The sequence below is a fragment of the Manis pentadactyla genome, chromosome 2, assembly GCF_030020395.1.
Source record: "Manis pentadactyla isolate mManPen7 chromosome 2, mManPen7.hap1, whole genome shotgun sequence".
In the NCBI taxonomy this organism is placed as follows: Eukaryota; Metazoa; Chordata; class Mammalia; order Pholidota; family Manidae; genus Manis; species Manis pentadactyla.
In genome coordinates this window covers 235315444-235339677 of record NC_080020.1, presented here as the reverse complement: position 1 = coordinate 235339677, position 24234 = coordinate 235315444, and the positions used below count along the sequence as shown (strand labels likewise).

At 49.2% G+C, this 24234-nt stretch overlaps 1 long non-coding RNA gene across 1 annotated transcript; it reads right to left on the bottom strand.

The window, feature by feature from the left end:
- Positions 1-927: 927 nt before the first annotated feature.
- Positions 928-9400, bottom strand: LOC130682647 (uncharacterized). The gene is made up of 3 exons (XR_008995972.1): positions 9302-9400; positions 8406-8514; positions 928-984 (listed from the first exon to the last, which is right to left on the bottom strand). It is a non-coding gene; the product is annotated as an uncharacterized LOC130682647 (long non-coding RNA).
- Positions 9401-24234: the final 14834 nt, after the last annotated feature.

The following is a 24234-nucleotide window of genomic DNA, read 5'->3' as shown; positions in this document are numbered from 1 at the left end:
TGCCCGGGTGCACTCTGCCCGGCAGGCGGGGGAGCTTTCAGGAGCTCCGGGCGCTCCATCCCCCTTACCGTGCTGTGACTGGCACACGGCCTGCCTCCCCGCCGGCACCGGCCTGCAAAACGGCCGCCCCCACCTACGGCAGCTTCTCCCTGCGTGCTCCGCAAACTGGCCCCGGCAGTGGAGACGGGCACTGCGGTCGGGAAGCAGGAAAGACCTCTTTCCTCCCGGCGGGGGTGGGCACCGGCACCTCTCCCCTGGGACCCCTGCCACCCCACCCCCCACCCACCCCAAGGGCTGAGCATCTCCAGAGAGTAAAGCTTCTGGGAGCTAGAGGGCGCCACCTACAAATATGAACCTTCAAAGGAACCTGGTAACTGGACTCAAATCAATCTTCCTGAGAAAGAGATCTCAAAATAAACACCAGGAGCATGCTCAGGGAGCTACAGAAAATATAACTGCCCCTGTCTCTCGAGCGCAATTCTCTCTCTCTCTGTCTCTCTCTGTCTCTCTCTGTCTCTCTCTCTCTCTCTCTCTGTCTCTGTCTCTGTCTCTCTCTCTCTCTCTCTCTCTCTCTCCCGGGAGCGCTGCTGAGGCCCTGTTCCGAGAGGGGTGCTGCGACAGCCCAGCAGGAACGGCACAGCTCTCGGGTCCACCCCGGCCGGTGCCAGGACAGTCCCACACGGGCTCTGACTGAACTGCAAACGGGGGACGCCGCTCGTCTTAACTCCGCAGGAAAGACAACAGTGCCGCATGCTAGCCTCCCCGTCAATGGCTAGAGGCTACGTGGCTCCACCGATACCAGGTGACGTCAACACCCCGGGCTTCATCTCCTTGGCGATCTTTTTTCCCTATGACCCTTGAAAGCAGCACATGGAAAGATACAACCTACCAGTCTCCACACCGCCTCACCTCTCAGTTTTACGCCAGATGTTCCCGCATCACAGCTTCTCCTCTTCGTTCCCGTTTTCTCGGCTGGTTGGTGTTCTGGGAAAAAAAAAAAAAAAAAATTAGTCAGATTTGGAATGAAGTGGTAGGGGGTTTCGTAAGATTCTGTTTGACCACCATCAGTAGAACCAAAAGACATCCTTCAGTATGGGAGAATATACTCACTGATGACATATCTGATAAGGCGTTGCCATCCAAAACATGTATCAAGAGCTCACGAACCTCAACACACAAAAAGCAAATGAATCCAGTTACAAAATGGGCAGAGGCTCTCAACAGACACTTCTCCACAGAAGCAATTTCAGGTGGCCGGCAGGCACATGGAAAAGACGCTCCACATCGCTAACCATCAGAGAAATGCACACTAAAACCACAACGGGGTATCACCTCACACCAGTTAGGATGGCCACCACCCAAAAGACAGACAACAACAGATGTCGGCAAGGGTGTGGAGAAAGGGGAACCCTCCTACACTGCCGGTGGGAATGTCAGTCAGCTCAACCATTGTGGAAAGCGGTATGGAGGTTCCCCCAAAAACCAAAGAACAGAAATGCCATTTGACCCAGGAATTCCTCTCCTAGGAATTTACCCTAAGAGTGCAGGAGCCCAGTTTGAAAGAGACAGATGCACCCCTATGTTGATCACAGCACTACTTACAATACCCAAGAAAGGGAAGCAACCTAAGTGTCCATCGGGAGATGAAGGGATAAAGAAGAGGTGGTACATACACACTACGGAATATCACTCAGCCATAGGAAGAAAACAAATCCTACCACCATTTGCAACAACACGGACGGAGCTAGAGGGTGTTATGCTCAGTGAAATAAGCCAGGTGGAGAAAGACAAGTATCCAAGGATTTCACTCCTCTGGTGAGGTATGAGAACAAAGCAAAAACGGGAAGGAACAAAACAGCAGCAGACTCACAGAACCCAAGAATGGACTAACAGTTACCAAAGGGAAAGGGACCTGGGAGGACGGTTGGGGAGGGAGCGATAAGGGGGTAAAGGGGGCATTACGATCCGCACACATAATGTAGGGGGTGGGGGGCCACAGGGATTGCAGTGTAACACACAGAAGACAGGTAGTGATTCCATAGCATCTTACTACATTGATGGACAGCGACTGTAATGGGGTGCGGGGAGCGGACTTGATAATGGGGGGGAGTCTAGTAACCACAATGTTGCTCATGTAATTGTACTCTAATGGTAACAACAAAAAAATCACAATGAGCTATCACCTCACAGCATTCAGAATGGCTAGTTCCCCAAAAAACAAGAAATAACAAGTTATTTATGAGGATGTGGACAAAAGGGAACCGTCATGCACTGTTTGTGACCATGTAAATTGGTGCAGCTACTATGGAAAACAGTGTGGTGGTTCCTACCTATATTAATAGCGGTTTCATATGACCCAGCGTTCTTTTTCATACACAGCAGTGTAACTCCTTTCAGGATACTGGACCTGTTTCCAATGCATACACCACCAAGCAATTCTTGAACACCAGCAGGGTGTCTGAGAACTCAATGCTGAGGCTATCTGCCCAGAGACAACACCAGATTCTACAGGGTAAGGTTTCTATCCTCAAGACTGCCCTCCTCCCCAGCTCCAGAGCCTGGTTGCAAGCCCCACGCAATTAGCTTGTGCTTCCCACCTGCAGGCTAAGATTGCGGGTTCCAACAACTTCCCCTTTAGGTCTGCCCAAGTTGCTAAGGTGCCTCAGAATCTCAGAAGAACACTCACGTTTAACAAAGAGTACCATAAAGGACACAACAGCCGGATGAACACACACATATGGCAAGGTCCCAAATAAAAGAGCTTCTATCCTCCTGGGGTGCTTGGGGCCTGGCCTGGTGGCATGTGCAGGCCACCTGGTTCCCCAGGCATGGAAGCTCTGACAGAGAAACAGGAGATGAGAGAGATGTGCTCTTCTCTTAGGGTTTTGTGAGGGCTTCACTGCAGAGTCATGACTGACTGAATCACTGGCCATTGCTGATTCAGCCTCCAGCCCTCATCCCTTTCCTCTTCCCTGGGGGCTGAGGGCTAATAATTTCCATCCTCTAATCACAAGCTTGGTGCCCCTGGCAACCAGCCTCTAACCTAGGATAGGGCCCCAAAGCCTCTGCATTAACCTAACAAGACACCCATTGGACAGTTATGGCTCAGAAGGATCTTCAGGAATTGTGCACGAGGAGCAAAAATACCTAGGAAATGTATTTTGGTCATCTCAATTACCAAATATTTACTTATCATCAGTCATATCACAACAGGTGTCCCCACATACCCATAATGCCTGCAGGGACCTCCCTCTCCCCAAGACGAGGCACAGAGCTCCCCACTTCCACCATAATTTCCTTCACAGTCATGACATTGATCTGCACCAAGGACGATCCCTTTCAGGAGGATAAAGTGAAGGCTTCCGGCATAATGCCAAGGCCAAGGAGGCCCTCCTCCCCAGGGACATGGGGCAGAGAGATGGGAGAAATGGCTTCAGGAGTCTGTTTTCCTGTCAGCCGCTCTCCACTCCCCCAGCCTCAGCTGTCACCTCACCACCCAGCCTGACACACAGGGGCTTGCGAAGAAAAAAATCCTGGAGTCAGAGCAGCTGAACAGCTGCCGTGTGTGCTCAGCTTTGCAATGCGAGGGGTTCCACTCCTCTCGGGGTTCAGACTGGAAAAACCCGACCGACAGGGAATATAAGGTGGTCCAGCAACTCCCTGTTGCCACGTCGAATGGGGCAGTGCAAGCTCCACTTCCGCTGGAGATGCTTCCTGGCTATCTCTGAGAACTTGCAAGGCAGCACGATAGGGTGTAGTTAGGGGGAAAATTCCCAAATCTAGAATTTTAATTTCCTGAGTATGACTAGACTTTCTGCTGCTCTGACTACACTGGAGAACAAAGAATATCTAAGCAGCAGGTTCCACTTCTGAGAGACAGCACCCACGTTACCCGTTCGCTGCTGCCTCTGGTGACCAAGATGAGGACTAGCTGGATGTTACTAGGAAGTTTTGACTGTCAAACAAAAGTGCAAATTTTGGAGACACCTTCTCAATCCACTCTCTGCATTTGCAGTGAGACAAAGCACAGAAATGGGATGAGGGTCATGACACTGTGAAATATACTCAGCCTAGAAAAAGCCTACTTTATACTTTAACTTCATCTACATGCTGTTCTGCGTCTTCCAGCCCCTCTATCAATTAAGGAACCTTGTAACCAGGATGGGAGGTAGACCTCCAAAGTGTAAGTGAACCTAGGGGGATAAAAAATGCTGAGATCTGGATCAATACAGTCCCCTGAATAACCCTACTCTGAAGACAAAACTTCATAGGAATTAGGAATCACCTGTATGCAGCATGCCTTATGCCCACAGCTACCCAAAAGGCCCTTAACTGCACCTCCTCTCTCAGGTCACCTGCACTCCCGTCTGGGTGTGTACTGTCTGACAGTAAATGAACCTTCTTGTTGCACAAGCCAACTGGACTTGTCTATTAACTCTTTACCCTAATCAAGACAAAAGCCCTGTGACCTCAACCTCCAGAAGTAAACGTCTCTGTCACTTTGCTACTTAATTCAGCTTTCTAGTTTTACAAGCCTTTTCTCTCTCCCTGTTTTACTTAAGGCCAGTGGGGAAGGAGTTCTTAGAACATAATCTCACTCCATCCAGGGCTCCATGGCTCTCCAAATTCTGGGATTGTAGGGATATAATTCTCACGCCATGAAGATCAAGTGGACACCAGATGCCACGTGATGGCATCTGTCATCATTACCACAGCCATAGCCATAAAACTGGGAATAGCCCCATTCCTCTTCTGAGTTCCAGAAGTAGCACAAGGAACCCTGCTGTCATAGGGCATACTACTATTAACCCGACAAAAAATCACACCCATCTCAGTTCTATGTCAAATTTCACCCACAGTTAACATAAACTTGATAATACCTATAGCAACACTCTCAATTTTTATTGGAGGTTGAGTAGGTCTAAACCAAACACAATTACAAAAAATTATAGCTTACTCCTCAATTGCCCACGTAGGTTGAATAATAACATATAATCCAACTATTACTATTCTAAATCTCCTAATTTATATTATAATGACCCTATCAATATTTATAATGCTAGTACACAACTCATCAACAACAACCTTATCTTTGTCTCACCTATCAAATAAGACACTGCTAATTACAACCATTATGCTCACAATCCTAACTATACTTGGAGGCCTTCCACCATTACCCAGAGTTTTACCTAAATGATCATTCAAGAACTTAGCAGAAACAACATAATATTACCAATAATAGCAGTGATAGCTCTACTAAACTTATATTTTTATATGCACTGACTTACTCCACAACACTAACAATATTCCCAATAACCAACAACATAAAAGTGACAATTTGAAACTACAAAACACATAAAATTAGCCCCCCTAATTATTCTATCCACAATACTTCCACTAATTCCAACCATATCAATTCTAAACTAGAAATTTACGTTACACAGACCAAGACCCTTCAAAGATCTAAGCAAGTATAAAACACTTAATTTCTGATCCTAAGGACTGTAAGACTCTATCCTACATCATGTGAATGCAAATCAAACACTTTTATTAAGCCAAATCCTCACTAGATTGATGGGATACAAACCTGTGAAACTTTAGTTAACAGCTAAAAACCCTAATCAGCTGGCTTCAATCTACTTCTCCTGCCATAAAAAAAAAAAGGTAGCGGGAGAAGTCTGGGCTGAATTGAAGCTGCTTCTCTGAATTTGCAATTCAGTATGTAAAACACCTCAGGACTTGGCAAGAAGAGGACTTTACCTCTATCTTTATATTTACAGTCTAATACTTATTCAACCACCTTACCCATATTCATCAATCGTTGATTAGGTTTCAACTAATCACAAAGACATCGGCACATTACACCTTCTTATTGGCGCTTGAGCTGGAATAGTGGGACCCGCTCTAAGCCTTCTTATGGTGCTGATCTAGGCCAGCCTGGGACCCTCTTAGGTGGAGATCACATCTATAATGTAAGTGTAACAGCACACAACTTTTTTATAATTTTCTTTATGGTGATAGTTATAATTGGGGGCTTTGGAAACTGACTAGTGCCTTTAATAATTAGTGCCCAAGACATAGCATTTCCCCATATAAATAACATAAGCTTTTGACTCCTCCCTCCCTCCTTTCTTCTCCTAGCATCCTCTACAGTCGAAGCAGGAGCTGGAACCGGTTGAACCGTATAAATTACTTAGCAGGTAATTTAGCACATGCAAGGGCCTCAGTGGATTTAACTATTTTTTCTCTTCACTTAACAGGTGTCTTATCAATTCTAGGGGCTATTAACTTCATCACAACTATTATTAACATAAAACCTCCCACTATAAGCCAATATCAAACTCCATTTGTGTGATCAGTTCTAGTTACAGCCGTACTCCTACTACTGTCTCTACCCTGTTCTAGCTGATAGCATTACTATGCTTATAACAGACCACAACCTAAATACATTTTTTGATCCTGCTGGGGAAGGGGATCCAATTTTATATTAACACTTATTCTGATTTTTGGTCACCCCGAAGTATGTATTTTAATCCTTCCTGGCTTTGGAATCATTGCTCATATTGTAACCTACAATTCTGGGAAAAAAGAACCTTTTGGGTATATGGGCATAGTCTGGGCAATAATGTCAATTGGCTTTCTAGGCTTCATTGTATGAGCATATATATTTACAGTAGGCATAGACGTTGATACACAAGCCTGTTTTACATCCACCACTATAATTAGTTCAATTCCAACAGGTGTGAAAGTATTCAGTTGATTAGCAACTCTGCACGGCAGAAATGTAAAATGATCCCGGGCCATAAGCTTTATTTTCTTGTTTACACTATGGGGCTTAACTGGTACTGTACTAGTTAATTCATCATTAGATATTGTTCTTCATGATACTTACTATGTAGTAGAGCCCATTTTATTATGTGCTCTCTATAGGTGCAGTTTTTGCTATTATGGGGGGATTTGTACATTGATTTCCTCTATTTTCAGGATATACCCTCAAGCCTACATGAGCAAAAAGATTCACTTTACAATTATATCTGTGGGTGTTAATATTATTTTTCCCCTCAACATTTTCTTGGACTTTCAGGAATACCACAACGTTATTCTGATTACCCAGATGCTTATACAACATGAAATACTGTGTCGTCCATAGGATCCTTTATTTCACTAAGTGCCGTTATAATTTTTATAATCTGAGAAAGCTTTTGCTTCTAAATGAGAGGTGCACATAAGTAGAACTAATACTGACTTTGAATGATTACACAGCTGCTTCCCACCTTACCATACATTTGAGGAGCCTGCCTTTGTAAACTTAAGCAAACAAGAAAGGAATCAAACCCCCAAAAAGGGTTTCAAGCCAGTATCATAACCTCTTTCTCAATTATTGAAGTATTAGTAAAATTTACATAACTTTGTCAAAGTTAAATTATAGGTCTAAGTCCTGTATACTTCCATGGCATGCCCCTTTCAACTCAGCCTAACGCCTTGGGAGCCACAAGCCTAGAGGGAGAATGAACTCGATGCTACCTGACGTTTACCCCAGGAAACTGACCCTCTGGCTGGGCTTCACGGTGCCCATCAGGGTCTGTAAGTAACGCCAAGGAGAAGGGGGCCGGGGGTTTATGTGCGCTTCAGGCCTCCTCACCTTCTCTGTCCCAAAGCTACCCTCTGTTTTGATGGCACCATGGAACAAAATGTCAACTCCTATACTGTACTTATTTATTAATTTTCTAATAGCATGTACCAGATTGAGTTGCATCAGCAAGCAGGAATGACCACTTCACTAAGTAGCCTGCCTAGATGGCTGCAAGACAGAAACTACCCATTCCTACACGCACAGATGCATGTATATTAGGGCAGCCCGAGTTCACCTCCAGAGTGCCAGAATACACGGTGTGTTTCTCCAACACTGAGCCTTGTCAAAGGACCACAATTTTTGCTCTTAAGAAACTTTGCACCAAAATACATACAGTAAAATGCACAAATCGAAAAGTTCAATGAATTCTGACATAGGTACACACATCACCATCGCCTAGATCAAGGTATCAAATATTCTCATTTCCTCACCCCCCCACCTACTTCAAAGACATTTTTGCCAAGGAGGCATACAGAAGGCCAACAGATGCTCAATATCACTCATCATCAGGGAAATGCAAGACTAAATCCTATGAGATGTCACGTCCCATCAGTCAGAATGTTCAAAATACAAGAGACAAAAAAAATAACAGGTGTTGGCAAGGATGTGGAGACAACAGAATGCTAGTGGGACAATGGCTCCAAGTTGGTACAGCCACCGCGGAAAGCAGGAGGGAGGTTTCTCAGAGAATAGCTGTGCTCTCTGTCATGCTAAGGGATGAGGAAGGACACTGAATGGTGGCTTGCTAAGGATACTAAAAGGAATTACCTACCTGCCTCGTGTGACCCTGGTGGTAGGGAACAGCAGATGTTTGCAGAAATGGATCAAGTAGAACTTTCATGAGTTGACTTCAGAGAGATGAGATTGTTCCCTGTGGAGACCTTATAGAAAAAACAAAAAAGGCAGTAAGAGGGTGAACCTGACCCACTGGGCTTCCCCACTAAGAAGGGACAGTCCAGTAGCAGACGGCTTTTCGGAGGCAGAGAGAGTGGGTCACAGGGGAAGCCCTGATTTTCAGGCAACCTGCCAGGTGGAAGGGGGTGGGGAAGGATGCTCTCACCTATGACTATGCATGCTCCAGGGGCCTCCCTCCCTGCTGAGGCCAATCTGCCCAGCAGCCCACCCCAGTCTCCCCACCTGACCTCTCCACTTGGCAGTTATGGAAAGCCATCTGCCTTCCTCAAGTTCTCCTAGTGCACAGGCACCCAGACACACTGTCCCAGACTGCACAGTGCTCTAACACCCGCCGCCGCCGCCACCACCACCACCACCACATGTGCAAGAGCTACCGCATGCACACACACATGAAGGAGGGCAGCTAACACCACAGTGACGCACTCACCAGTGGGCCAAGCCGCCACCACGCAGCTGCAGGGAACTTGACACTCCCTGGACTCCTGCGCCGACCCGTTTGGAAGCACAGGAGGCTCCCCCCGCCCCCGTGGATGCACCCTTGCAGCAGCCATGCCCGCGTGCCCACCAACCAGACATCCGAACCATTACCCGCAGTCAGAGAAGCTGGCGGGCCTGGAGAGCTCCCGGCTGAGATCCAGTCACCTTCCTGGTGGCTTTCCATTGCCCACCCACAGCTTTCCACTTTCCTCCTGGGGCCTATGCAACACCCCCAAACTCCCTGATAAAAAAGCCAACATGGGGGCGGCTACTTACTATGCCCTGAGGCTGCTGCAAGGCCGTGAGGCCTGCGTGGGAACCAGGAATCCGGGTCCCTGGCAAGGGGGTCTCTGTTGGCGGCGGTACGAGTCTGAGGGCGTCTAGCAGCGGTGGGCCGTGAGCGTCGTAGGAAGGCAGCAGGCAGCAACTTCGGCGTCAGAGGGAGAAGGCACTGGAGGGCGGCGGTGGTGGCAGGCGTCTAGGGCAGGTGTCAGCGGGAGGCACCGGCTGGCAGGACAGGAGAGAGGCGGGCTTTAGGACAAGTGGCTGCGCTTTGGTGGAAGAAAGCGGCGTCTGAGGCCGTTGGCTTTGCCTGGTGGGAGGGAACATGCTGGGCGTTGGCTGCGGGCAGACTCCACCCTTTACGCTGCTGCCCCTCCGCCCCTGGAACAGACACAGCCAGCCACTACCAACTGTCGCTCACCACCTCCAGGCGCCGCCCCCAAACGACGCCATCGCCAGCCATGCACGCTGCCCTCCCACTGCCAACACCAATGATGCCTTGCCCTCGCCTCTGGCTGCGCGCCTGCCGATGGCAGCTTCGCAGGTCGGCCTCGGGCACAGACACCCGCGCCTCCCGCCGCTGCGAACGCCACGGCCCACCATGGAGCGCAGCCCGTCCACGCTGCCGCCCACTGCAGACCCCGCTCCCCACCGCCCGCCGCCGCCTCTGCCGCCTCTCACGGCGCACCTGCAGATGGCGGGTTGGACTCCGCCCCCAGCCGCGGACACCGCCGCCGAGGCGCCCGAGGCCGCAGCTCCCCGCCCGACCCCGCAGCTCCCCGCCCGACCCCTCTCCGAGCCGACGCCGCCTGCCCCCAGGGGGTGGCTGCTTACTGTGAGCTGCCGCTGCGAGGACAGGCCTGCGCGAGGAAGAAGGCGCAGGGTCCCTGGCAAGGAGGGCCCCTGGAGCCGGCTGGAAGCGGCTGCTGTTGGAGAGCTCCGGCCAGTGGCGCAGGGCTTTGGCGGGCAACGGCGACATCAGCGGGAGGAGGCCTTGGAGGCGGCGGGGCAGCAGCCGACGGGAACGGTGTGAGCGGGAGGCACAGGCGACCGGCGGGGGAGCGAGGGAAGCTTCCTTCTCCGCGGGGAGTGACTGCGTAGTGCGAAAGAAAGATGGCGGGCAGCGGAAGTGGGCGATGCTGGCCGATGGGATGAGCATGCGCGGTCGGTACCGGAAGTGGGCGGCACTGGCTGGCGGGACGAGCATGCGCGGTGAGCGCGGGAAGTGGGCGGTGCTGGCTGGTTGGACGAGCGTGCGGAGTGTCCGTTGCGGGCGGACCCGCCCCCCTCCGGCGCTGCCCCGAATCCCCTAAGACTGAGCGCGCGCGCATCGATACCACACTCCCCTTTCTGTGAAGCATCCATGAAAAATAAAAGACGGTACTCATAGAACCCAAGAATGGACTAACAGTTACCAAAGGGAAAGGGACTGGGGAGGATGGGTGGGAAGCTAGGGATAAGGGGAAAAGGGGGGGGGCATTACTATTAGCAGACATAATGTTGGGGGGGCGCAGAGAGGGCTGTGCAACACAGAGAAGACAAGAAGTGATTTTACAGCATCTTACTATGCTGATGGACAGTGACCAATGGGGGGGGACCTGGTGAAGGGGGGAGTCTAGTAAACAATGTTCCTCATGTAACTAGATTAATGATACCTAAATAAATAAATATAAGTAAGTAAAGTAAGTTAAGTAAAGACTCTAGTAAGAAAACTGGTTTTGCACACAGGAGGTGACTCAGTCCTGGGACTGAGGGACCGACACACACGCGCGGGCTGCCCTAAGCAGGGGGCACCTGTAAAGACAGCAGCCGGCCTTCCAAACCCTGATCGCACGACCCCTCTGAACGCTGCTCAGCCCCCACCCCTCACCCACCCCTCTCCCCCTCCTCCTCCACCCCTCCCGATGGTTCTCCCAAGGTGGGCTGAGGTATTGTCTGTTTGCTAAATAAATTAAGAATCTTCTTAAAGTCCTGAGTGTTAAAACGCAATCTTATCTGTAAGATGGGATCCTTCCTGCCTTTCACTATATTGTTCATGGCTGGGCTTGTCATACTAATTGCCCAGGTTATACATTACTTGATTAGGGGCTGGAGTAGGAAAAGCAGCATCTGGGCAAAGTTAAAGATAAACGGGGCCTTTGAGCAGGCTAAAGTAAATTTCACAATAGCCTCATTTAATTGACACAATGAAGACACGGCTATGCTGAGGTATTTTCTTATCTGGGGGATGTTTAAACATTCCAGGCCAGGTTACTCCTGGCTTTTCAGTTTTAACTAATCTTCACTGAAGAATGCTTATACTCCCACTTTAATATTCTACTTTAGAGAATTAATGTGACTCTGACTTTGCTGAATTGTTTAAATACGGAGTTCTGGCAGGGGTCTTTTCCACATGCCCTCACCCTACTCTGACTACAGCCACGGTCCCCGTCTCAGAATCTCTGTGGCCAGTCATAAATTACTCAGCTGCAGATTACAAACCGAAAAGACAGAAAGATGAATTTCTAAATACAAGAAAATGCACTGTCGGTCCCCAAATCAAAGTAAAGAAACTTCATTCACAAATTAAAAATACGAGATGTACCTCAGGAAAAAAAATTTTGACTTCAAAGGCGCTACCTCCAGGCGGCCTCTCCCCGGCCGTCCCGCCGCAGGTCACACTTGAACCCCAGCCCTCGAGGCCCTCGCCCTCGAGGCCCCCGCCAAGAAAATCCACACACGGCAAAACGCCCACCGGCCTCCCCGTCTGCGCAGCCCGGCCCATCCCCTCCGCCTGCGGCCCCGGCCAGAGCGGCGGGAGCAGGTCGGCGGGGTGGCCCCGGGCCAGGCAGACACACGCCGAGGGGCAGAGAGCAGCCGCCCTCACCACCCTGGCCCGGACGGAGGAGCAGCGGCTCCAGAGGGCCCCTCCCCCCGCCCCGGCGAACTTCGCCTGCCGCTCGGACGCCCGCCCCGGGCGCACCCGCTACGCTCCCTCCCTTCCCGGGAGGCCCCGCTGGCGGAGCGCACCGACTCACGACCCCTGGCCAGGCCCCGCGAGGCCACCACCCGCGTTGGCCGCTTCCCAGCCCCGCCGGCTACGTGCTGCCCGCCGAGCCACTCGTCCGGCCGCCCCGCGCCCTCAGGCGGGGGCAGGGATCCCCGCGCCCGGTTTGGGTCCCGCTGTGCCCCGCGGCCACGTACCTTCCAGCCCGCAGAGCCGTCGCTGTCGCCTTCACCCCTGAAGCGGGACCCGCTCTGGACCCTCCACCGCAGATCCGCGGGAGCGGGAGCCGCTTCTGGGCGAGGTCTCTGAAGTCCGGTCGGGCCAGTGGCTCCAAGTCCGGGCCGATCGCCGCCCTCCGCCCTCCGCGGGAGAGCCGAGAAGGGGCGAGTGCTGCGCCGACAGCCCAGCGGGCGCCAAGAAGCAATCCGAGGCTGGGGGGCGAGGTCGGTGCCGCCCCCACGTGCGTGCCGGACAGCGCAGCCAAGCAAGCGCGGGCCCCGAACTTCACGGTCCATCAACATCTGGTCTCCGCGGGGTCCCCTGAGCGAGTGGGACTGCGGGCCAGACGCGCCCGGACAGGGCCAGCGGACCTAAGCACGGAAGGAGCCGCGAGGGGTGTCTCTCCACCAAGCGCTCGCGATGCTACTGACTTGAATATGGCGGGCGGCGGCGCCTGCAGCTAATACGCAGCCGCCGAACTTACGTGGTCTGCGCGCGCACCCAACGGCTGAGTGCGCGGCGCCTCCCAAGGGCACGTCGGTTGGAGCACAGCCCCCACCCAGCCTCCCAGCCCAGAGGAGCCCAGAGCAAGGTAAGGCGCCTGGGCAGCTCAGCAGCCAGCCACAAATGAGGGAAAAGCCCTGGTTTTTAAACTACATTGAAGAAAAGCACATTAAAACACCACTGTGCTTTACACAAATCTCCCAATATACCTACTTTTGCTTCAGGGCGTCAGTCTGACTCTTTTGATGGTGCGAGGCTGTTGCAAAATCCACAAAAATTCCACAAACGGACTCTGGAAGGGGAACTGTTTTTATCTTTACAGATAAAAGACTTTTTGGGCAACTGAAACATTTCTTTCAACAATCAAAACAAATCAAGAGTAAAACAATTAGAAGCATGTATGATAAACTCAGTAAGGCCTTTGCACACAACTAGACAGCCACGAGCACATAACAGGCCTGCTTCACCAATCTCATCCAAAACTCTGAGGCAACAAAACCAAATTTACTGTGTGAGTCAATCTCATGATTAAGAGTTTTAAAAATATTTAAGAATTCCCACCCCAGTCTCCCCATCCAGCCACTACAAAAAATGTACCTTCTAGTAAGGGAATCATGACATGAATATGCAAAATAGCTGAGAAACAGAAGCAGATGTGAGTTCGTACTAAATCTGTCATTTCCGTCACAGAGAGAAAACAGGAGAGCAGGCATGGGTTCATCCAAAGACTTTGTAGTGGGCAGGGGGTAGGCTGGGTGGGGGAGAAGCCATGGGACTGGCTCACTAGGCTCCTGCTACGTGAACAGCCCCACCCAGCACCCTTGGTGGCCAGGACCCCCTTGGCTACTCTTCCCTCTGCAGATGTCCATTGTTCCCCATATGGATTTACCCCATCTTTGTTTGTGTATTTATTCCAATTGCATCTTAATCTGCCTCCTCATTCTTCAGATATGTGTTTGGACTCTTCAGAAGAGCATGAGCAGTTCGATCAAATCCACGGGGCAAGCAGCCAGAGGGGCAGCCCGACCTGGGCTGGAAGACTGAGCTCAAGCCCAGCTGTCCCTGTTACTTGCTCTGTGGCTGTGAGCAAGAGGCTCACCTGTGCCTGCACATTCTCACCTGTCAGGACATCTACACAGGACTGAGATGAGGGCCAAGGCAGACTGTGCTCATGGTGAGTCCTGCCAAGTGTGAGGCACCATGTGAACACTAAGAGAACTGCTGACCACTGTTCCTGCTTTAGAAGTGAGGAAACTGTCCCATGTGCAAAGTCACAGGATTAGGACTAGAACAAAGGTGCCCGTGGAGCAGGACCCACATGCACCAGCTGTCAGCACTCAGGCTCACCTTCTGGAGGTGTACATACCCCTAAATACCATGGCATGACCTCGCACCCTGGGAAGCTATTGACCCCTGGCTTCCTAGGCCCTGAAGGAGGATAGGGTGCAGCTTTAACCAAACAGGTCAACCACCACAGAGGGCTTCAGGGTGTGGGCTACACAGGGTGTAAACGAGGAGCACTCTATCACCTACTAGGCCATGGCTGTTAACAACACTAGCAGTTAACACATCATGCTCAGTGTGCGCCTGACCCTGCATGCCCCATGGTCATGGCCCTGAAGACCCTCCGCCTATCTGTAGATGAGGGACCAGAGCCCAGAGAGGCCGGCCAGTGCTGGAGCCAGCACCCTCCAGCACCACCCCACTGCCTCCCATGGCAGGCGGCACCCATGCTGGCTCCGCACTCACACTCAGCAGCGAGCGCACAGCCCTGGCCCTCTTTAAAAAATGCCTTATACTGTGCAGGGAGGTGGGATTCTCATCTTGTTAATTCACACTCTTCAAGGACACAAGGCCCAGCAAATGGCAGGACATGAACAAGAAGAAAAGGTCATTCAGAGCTTGGCTAGGAACCTAGGAACTTGGAATCCAATCCTGTACACTTCTCAGCAACTTCACGGCAGGGCTGGGAATGCTGCCCGAAACCTCCCTGCGCACACAGCCACGACTGAGGGGCATGGGGTGAGCACTTGCTGGACATCACCACCAGGAAAGGGAATCTTTTAGCTACAAGTCTAGACACTTTTCTGCATATCCACACTCACCAGCTGTTTCCGACCTCTGCTGCAGGCACCAATAATCCCTCTGCCTGACCTTCACTTGGATTATCACATCACATTAATTACTAATCACACTGACTGTACTGGTGACTAATTATCCTACTAATAATTTAAAACAGTATGTTACTCAATATTTTCAATATTGTCCTACTTGACCTTCTGTGCTATTATGTTAGTGATAATTTTTTTCTAAGAATGTCATAGTTTTCACTTTAACTGATTTTAAAATATTTACTCCTAATTCCTACAAGTAATTTTAACATAACCAGATGCCAGTAATTTCTGAGCAAAATACATTTCTAATTTCATTTTTAAAAATCCCTGGGAGAGAAAGCTCACTCAGAAATGCTCCTGAGAACAGGCGAGAGGGGCCGCGTTTCTGGTCCTTAGCCATGGCCGCACCACAAGGCTCCCCCTGCTGGCACTTCTGAGCCACTTTCCCTCGTGGACAAGGAGGGAACCTCAAGGACAGTGGCATCAGAGAACAAGAGCATGTGGGGCAGACGGCACCGGCTGAGAACACAAGGACACACCGCTGCGACAGTGCTCACAGCCGCCCTGGCCACAGGCACTGCAGGAAGGCTGGCTGCACTTCATCTCTGAGTGACCCTAACACACGTGTCATCAGTGTCTGCTGAGTGTCGAGCATGGCATCATCACAGGGGCATGAAATGCTTACACATCTGCCACCTGACTAGAGTGATCCCACCCATGACACACGTATGTGGGGTCTTGGTGCCATCTGGGTGCATGGACACACACCATATTGATTTGCATACCAGATTCCCTTGCAACTGCTATCAGACCTTGCTTCTGAAACAGCTTGAATGACAACTCTCCACTCCTCTCATTTTCTGCATTAATGTCTTCTTGAATTTCTTGCATCTCCTTTTTTTCTGGCTGGAGGAAGTTCTTCTATTTTTTCTTTTGGTTCTGGCTCATTAGCACTATCATCATCCTCTCCATTACAAACCTCAAAGTCATCTTCATAGTCCTACAAAAAATAATAACACTTTGGAAATGTTAGGGCAAAGTGACTTCAAAGAACACTCATACAAATCATAATTTAAAATAGACAAAGTCCTCACTGTGGCTAAGAAAGCTTTTTATAGTTTATTGATTTCAATGGCACTGAATTATAAATCTGTGTACCATTTTTTTCTCTAAAAAGGAAACACACTATGTAGAAACATATACACTAAGAGCTCTTAGTAATAATATGGAATTTTGTGCTGAGAGTGTGTCTGTGCATACAAATATATAAACTATGTATGTACTCTACATGCACACACATAATTACATACTCTGCATGCACATGCATGCACAAAACACCCTATAAACATACATACACACATGCACATACTCTATATACATCCTCTATAAACACATACACACTATATATATGCTCTATATACATATACACACATGAATACACACTATACATACACACATGAATATACACTATATAAGCTCTATATACATACATATACACATGCACACACTATATATGCACATCCTCTGTATACATACATACACTATACTCTAAAAACACACACATGCATATACACTATACATACATATATACACATGCACACACATAATACTCATACTCTACATATAAACACACATGATATATACCATATGCACACATACACATGTATATATTCATATGAATGTTTGAATGCAGTATACTTGAAAATGGGTTAAATTGTAAAATTATTTAATTACATCATATTGGTAAGAGTTGACAGAGGTATGACAAATGTTTCAGAGGCAAAAGGCCTGTATCAAACAGATATGGAGTATGAAGAGTAACAATAAAGAGAAAAAAGCTACTAAGTTACTCTACTCAAGTTTATTTTTAAGAACAGATTATTTTTAAGCCAAAAAAAATTTTAACTTTTATACATACTTCAAAATCATCTTCAAAACTAGCTGTATATCCATCAGCTACAGCATTTTCTAAATTAATGTCATCCTTTTCAATTTCCTAGAGATAAATATCAAACATAGAACAAAAAATTTAATTATAAATTTGAATCTTGAAAATGGGTTGGAAAAGTATGTTTTCTGAGACTCATTTGACGTTGCTAATTTTAAAATGTTAAGTATTTATAAAACTAACATAACCTGACTTCAAATTATTTAAGAAACACCTTGCTAACATAAATATGATCAAAAAGAGAAAACAGTTAATAAACACATCCTTTTTGAAAAACCTCTATAATTCTGATAACTGAAGAAAAAATTTTTATATATAAATAAATAAAATACAAATAAATGGCAAATAAGTTATTACTATGAGCAAATTCCAAACTTCCAGCATGCCTCTCTGGCTTCCCTTCTTGCCCGTGAACAAATCCCCATATCCACACTGTCAAGAACAGACACACAGACATGTGTGCTAAAGCAGACGCCAGCACAGGGCTGTCTGAACTGTCCCAGTGACAGAGAAGCTCATGAGTGAAGTCCTCATGTTCCTGTCCTTGTCACTTAGAGCAAGAAGGGCTGCTCAGATCTGGGCCTGTCCCTGGGCATCAGGGTGCACATGGCTCATCGCTGATCCACTCCCAGCCACATTTTACCGAATTATTTACTTAATTTCCTATTGTAAAAATGTCAGCTTCTTTTTTAATGTTAAATTCAAAATTTTATATAGATTTCTGAATATGTTGCAAGTGCGTTTGTAATGTAATCACACCCTTAGCCTGCCTATTCCCTAGAAGGTCAGTAATCATCCCATATTGATTTCATGTACAGCTGACCCTTGATCAGCACAGGAGTTATGAACACCAACCCCACCACCCCAGTTAAAAATCCACATATAAGTGGACCCATACACTTCGAATTGGTACTGCTCAAAGGTCAACAGTACAGACTTGAATCACATTTTTACCAAGGTCACTACTTTAAGGTGACAAGTCTGATCATTTGGCTGCATGAAGATGACCTCTGGGTCTCAGGGAGACCACAAAGGCAGTGACCATCAGAAAATGGTCTGAATGCAGAGGGAATGAATTGCTTTTTTCTTTTGGATGCTTTTCTCTTCTTTCCCTTGTGCTGCTTTTTTCTTGATGCTTCTTTTCTCCATCTGGCTCTTTCTGCTTCCTATGTCTTCTCTCACCTTCTTCCTTATAAAGCCAGTACTTGAGACGGTTGTCTTTACTGTCACCGTACTGCGGCTGTAGACACGACACAGGGACAAGCATGGGAGCACACAAGCAGGCACACAGCGCTTCACGCATGTTGCAGTGATGGTGGGGACCAGCACTGCCCCTCCTTCCTCCATCCTGCTGCAGTTCCTTCCCAAAAGCTTGCTCTGCTGATGCACAGGAGAGGCCCACTGCCCCCCTGCAGATGCTGCACCCACCTCACCCCACCACACAGCAGTGACTCTGCCAGGCACCCTCACCAAAATGGGGGACAGTGTCCAGATTCCTCACACAGCACATGGGACTCTGCATGGTTCACCCTGCCCCATGGCCTGGTCCCCAACTCCTGGACTCCACAGCCTGCACACCCCTCCTGGGGAGTCCAGGGACCTCTCTAGAGGACATGCTTCACGAACAGCATGTCCCTCCAGCCTCTCTGCTGGGAAGCTCCATGTCTGCTTCCCGCCCACAGGGAGATTCTCAAACCAGGCTCCATCATTTAGTCGTGTCTGAACCCCAAAACCAGTATGAGTGCTGGATATTAACTGGAGAGGTCCACTGCAGGGCCACGCTTGCCTGTGCAACACCTGGCTCAGACCCAGTCCTGCCCAGCAGAACCCCAAACCGCACTGTGCTGCCTACCATTCAGGACTCCTCCACTCACACCCAGGCAACCACTCCCACTCCAGCCGGAGGTGCCCGCTAGGCTCAGTGCACCATGGTCCCCATTCCCACCACCCGGCTCCTACCCGCTCTGCTCAGCTGCCAGGGTGATCTTCCTACAGAAAACATGGTGCCAAGTCCCTGACAAAACTCCTTGGCTGTTAAGTGAGATTACCAACACAAGCCCATCACCAAAATAAATTCTGTGGAGGTTAAAGATTTAAGTGGTAAAAAAATTATAAGTACTCAGAACAAAACACAGGTGACTATTAACACTTGTGTGGGGAAAGGGCTGTGTATACATTACATCAGCAATAATGAAAGACAGACTTGGCTACTTCATAATTTTAAATAAACTTATAAAAGCAAAGATTCCACAAATAAAATTCAAAATGGAGAATGGCAGTAGGATGTGCAGCAGGGAGCTTACCTTTGAAGCATCCTTAAAATCAACAAGATGGGGTCCTAACCCAAACCCTAATCCTAAATCATAATCCTAACCCTAAAATCCTAATACTAATCCTAATCCTAAACCCAAATCCTAACAATACTAATCCTAAACCCTAAATCCTAAATCGTAATCCTAAACACTAATCCTAACACTAATACTAACCCTACCCTAGCCCTAGCCCTAGCCCTACCCCTCACCCTCATCCTCAACCTAACTCTAACCCTAATCCTAATCCTAACTATAACCATACCCTAATCTGCCCATACACTTTAACAAACAACTAATCCTAAACCTAGCCCTGGCCACTTGACCTGAACCCTTACTGTCACAATCGATGTCACACATGCCACACCTCAACACTCAAGTTCAATCTTGCCCTTGCCCTCACATCAGAACTGGATCCTAACTATAACTGTAACCCTGTCCTCCACATACACCTTAATGAATACCTAACCCTAACCCTAGTCATGGCCCCTGGACCTGACCCCTCACTGTCACCATCGATGACACACCGGCCTCACTGCAAACCTGAACCTCAATATCTCCCATACCTTCACGACAGAGCCGGACCCTAATGCTAACCATAACCCTAACCTCCCCGTATACCTTACCAAACACCTAATGATAACCGTACCCCTGGCCCCTGGACCTAACCCCTCACCATTACCATCGACATCACCCCTGCCTCACAGCAAACCTGAACGTCTACTTTGCATATGCCCTCACATAGGAGCCGGACCCTAATTCTAACCAGAACCCTATCTGCCCCATACACCTTACTGAACACCCAACCCTAACCCTACCCCTTGTACCTGGACCTGTCCCCTCACCATCACCATCAATGTCACCCACGATTCACCTTAAATGTGAAGCACAATATCATCCTCGCTCTCACATAACAGCCAGACCCTGTCTCTAACCATAATCCTATGCTCCATGAACACATTAATGAACACCTAACCCTAACCCTAGCCCTGGCCCCTGACCTGACTCCTCACTGTCACCGTTGACATCCCCCATGCCTCACAGCCAACCTGAACCTCAATCTCGCCTTCACTCTCACATCAGGGCCAGACCCCAACTCTAACCATAACCTTATCTTCCTAGTACCCCATAAAGAACAACTAACACTAACCCTAGCCCTGTCCCCTGGACCTGATCCCTCACCATCGTCATCGACATCCCCCACGCCTCACCATCAACTTGAACTTCAATCTCACCCTTGCCCTCGTATCAGAGCAGGACTCTAACTCTAACCATAACCCTATCCTCCCCATACACGTTATGGAACACCTAATGGTAACCCTAGACCTGGACCCAATACCTGACACCTGACTGTCACCATCGATGTCAATAATGCTTCACCATAACCCTGAAAATCAATTCTGAACTCACACTCACATCAGTGCCAGACCCTAACTCTGACCGTAAACCTATCAGAACCGTACTCTTTATATAACACCTAAAACTACCCCTATCCCTGGCCACTGGCCTGAACACACACCATCACCATGGATGTCCGCCACACGTCACTGTAAATTGAACCTTGATATCATGCTCCCCCTCACATCAAAGCCGGACCCTAACACTTACCATAACCATATCCTCCCTGTACACCTTACCAAACACCTAACCTTATCCCCACCCCTGGACCCTGGACCTGACCCTACACCATCACCATTGACATAGCCCACGCCTCAACATCAAACCGAACCTCAATCTCATCCTAGCCCTCACATCAGACCTGGACCCCAACTCAAACAGCAACCCTATCTTCCCCGTACACTGTATAGAACACCTAACCCTAACCCTAGCCCTGGCCCCTGGACCTGAGCCCTCACTAGCACCATCAACGTCTTCCAGACCTCACCATTGACATGAACCTCAATCACTCTTTCGCCCTCATATCAGAGCCAGACCCTAACTCTCACAGTAACCCTATCTTCTCAGTACACATTATCAAACACCTAACCCTAACCCTAGCCCTGGCCCCCAGACCTGACCCCTAACTGTCACCATCGATGTCACCCACACCACACTGTCAACATGAAAGTCAGTCTCGCCCTCTGCCTCATATCAGAGCCAGACCCTAACTCTCACAGTAACCCTATCTTCTCAGTACACATTATCAAACACCTAACCCTAACCCTAGCCCTGGCCCCCAGACCTGACCCCTAACTGTCACCATCGATGTCACCCACACCACACTGTCAACATGAAAGTCAGTCTCGCCCTCTGCCTCATATCAGAGCCAGACCGTAACACTAACCATAACCCTATCCTCCCGATACACATTACCGAACACCTAAACCTAACCCTAGCCCTGACCCCCATACCTGACCCCTCACCGTCACCGCTGATGTCCCCCACGCTTCACCATAACCCTGAAAATGAATCTCACCCATGCCCTCACATCAGAGCTGGACCCTAACTCTAATTGTAACACTATCCTCCCATACACCTTACAGAACACCTAACCCTAACGTTTGCCCTTGCCCCTGGCCTGACCACTCACCATCACCATTGACGTCTGCCAAGCCTCACTGTAAACCTGATTGTCAATCTCACCCTTGCCCTCACATCAGAGCCAGACCCAAACTCTAAACGTAACCCTATACTTCCCAAACACCTTACCGAACACCTAACCATACCCCTAGCCCTGGCCCCTGGACCTGACCCCGCACCATCACCATCGACATCTCCCACACCTCAGGGTCAACCTGAACCTCAATCTCGCCCTCACCCTCATATCAGAGCCAGACCTTAACTCTAACCATAACCCTACCTTCCCTGTACACCTTACTGAACACCTAACCCTAACCCTAGCCCTGGCCCCTGGACCTGACCCCTCACCATCACCACTGATGTCACCCATGCCTCACTATAACCCAGAACATCAATCTTGCCTTCACCCTCACATCAGAGCTGAACCCTAAGTCTAAACATAGCCCTATATTCCCCATACATCTTACCGAACACCTAATCCTAACGCTAGCCCTGGTCTCTGTACCTGAACCCTCATCATCAGCATCGACATCACCCACGCCTCACCATAACCTTAAGCTCAATCTGGCCCTTGCCCTCACTTCAGAGATGTATCCTATCTCTAAACATAACCCTATACTACCCATACACCTTAATGAACACCTAACCCTAACACTACACCTGGTCCCTGCACCTGACCCTTCACTGTCACCATCGAAGTAATCCACACATCACCTTAACCCTGAAGGGCAATCTCTCCATCACAATCACATCGCCGCCAGACCCTAACTCAAACGTAAACCTAACTTCCTTGTACACTTTACCAAATAACTAAACCTAACCCTATGCCTGGCCCATGGACCTGAATCCCCACTGTCACCATTGACAACACACACACATCACCATAAACCTGAACCTCAATCTCACACTGCCCTCAAATCAGAGCCCTACCCTAACTCTAACCATAACCCTATCCTCCCGGTACACCTTACCGAACACCTAACTTACCTAGACCTTGTCCCTGAACCTGACCCCTAACCCTCACCATCGAAATCACCCACACCTCAGAAGCTGAAACTCAACCTCGCCCTCACATCAGAGATGGACCCTACCTCTAACCATAACCCTATCCTTCCCAGACACCTTACTGAACTACTAATCCTAACCTAGCCCTGGCCCCAGGACCTGACTTTTCACCATCACCATTGACATCACCCATGCCTCACTGTAACCCTGAAGCTCTATCTTGCTGTCACCCTCACATCAGAGCCAGACCCTAATTGTACCATAACCCTACCATCCCCGTATGCCTTACTAAACACCTAACCCTAACCCTAGCCCTGGCCCTGGCCCTGACCCCTTACTGTCAGCATTGACATCACCCATGCCTCACCGTAAACCTGAAGCGCAATCTCACCATCACCCTCACATCAGAGCTGGACCCTAACTCTTACCATAAACCTATACATCCAGTACTCCTTACAAAACTCCTAACCCAAACCCTAGCCCTGGGACCTGGCATGACCCCTCACCATCACCATCCATGACATCCTTGCCTCATAGTAACCCTGAACCTCCTTCTCGCCCTCACCCTCACATAAGAGCCAGACCCTAACTCTTGCTGTAACCCTATCCAACCCGTACACCTTACCGAACATCTTACCCTAACCATAGCCCTGGACCCTGGACCTGACCTTTCAGCATCACCATCAACATCACCCATGCCTCACTGTAACTCTGCAGCTCTATCTTGCCTATCCCCTCAATACAGAGCCAGACCCTAACTCTAACCATCACCCTATCCTCCTCGTACACCTTACCAAACACCGAAACCTAACCCTAAACCTCACCCCTGGACCTGAGACATCACCGTCACCATAGAATTCATCCAAGCATCACCTTAAACCTGAAGCACAATCTTGCCTTTGCTCTCATATCAGACCTGAACCCTATCTCTAATGGTAACCATATCCTCCCTGTACACCTCACCGAACACCTAACCATACCCTAACCCTGGCCACTTGACCTGACCCCTCAGTGTCATCATCAACATCAACCTTGCATCACCTTAACCCTGAAGCTCGATCTGGCCCTCGACCTCACATCAGAGCCGTACCCTAACTCTAACTGTAACCATAACCACCCAGTACAACTTACCAAACATGTAACCTTAATCCTAGCCCAGGCCAATGAGCTTGACCACTCACCGTCACCATAGATGGCACCCACACCTCACCATAACCCTGAACTTCAGACTCGCCCTAACCGTAACATTAAACCCGGTCCCTCATAACCCTAAAACTAACCCCCCTAATCCTAACCTAAAACCCTAACCCCCACTCCAACCT